The sequence below is a fragment of the Fukomys damarensis genome, unplaced genomic scaffold, assembly GCF_012274545.1.
Source record: "Fukomys damarensis isolate Sample0158 unplaced genomic scaffold, DMR_v1.0_HiC HiC_scaffold_14, whole genome shotgun sequence".
NCBI classification, from domain to species: Eukaryota; Metazoa; Chordata; class Mammalia; order Rodentia; family Bathyergidae; genus Fukomys; species Fukomys damarensis.
In genome coordinates, this window is record NW_022900926.1 from 15,902,427 (window position 1) to 15,903,113 (window position 687).

General features: G+C 61.7%; 1 non-coding gene across 1 annotated transcript; it reads right to left on the reverse strand.

Annotated features, from left to right (window-relative positions):
• Positions 1 to 192: 192 nt before the first annotated feature.
• On the reverse strand, positions 193 to 275 carry Trnal-uaa. The gene has a single exon. It is a non-coding gene; the product is annotated as a tRNA-Leu (tRNA).
• Positions 276 to 687: the final 412 nt, after the last annotated feature.

Sequence of the window (687 nt, forward strand, 5' to 3'; positions counted from 1 at the left end):
GCTGCCGGCGCCCAGCCCGCCGCCCGCCCGGCTCTTCCCGGGGCGAGGTCCGCCACCTTACGGGAGGCGCCTGTCTCTGCCAGGAAGAAAAAAAAAATGGATTCCTCTTTCTTTCGAGAGATGTGTGTTCAGTGAGGACGTACTTGTTAAAAAACGGTAACGTACTGGCTTCTACGGTTGAGAAAACGTTACTACCAGGAGTGGGGTTCGAACCCACGCGGACATATGTCCATTGGATCTTAAGTCCAACGCCTTAACCACTCGGCCATCCTGGTGGAGCCGAACACCTCCGCTGCAACGTTTCTTACAAGGTAGACAGCTCTCCTCCGCTCCCGCCCGGAGGAATCCCGGTACTGCAGCGCAGCCGCTCGCTCCGGGCCCTGGCGGCTAGAGGAGCGGACGCGGGTCCCGCCACTTCAACTTTCCATTTCGAAGCGCGCGGGCGCCGCAAACAAACAATCGAGCGGATTCCGGCTTCCTGGGTAGAAGTCTGCGGGCGTGGGGTCGGTAGGGCAGGGACGGAACCCAGAGCGCCGCAGGCTTTGAGCTTCCAGGGCTGCTTGGGCGGCCTCAAAATTCTTGGGTCTTGGCGCCTGCGGGGCTGTTTTCCGTCTCAGCGTGCGGCACGAGGCACACGCGAAGGAAGGTCTGGGGAAATCCGTGTCAACGGCCGGGGGCACGGCGCCA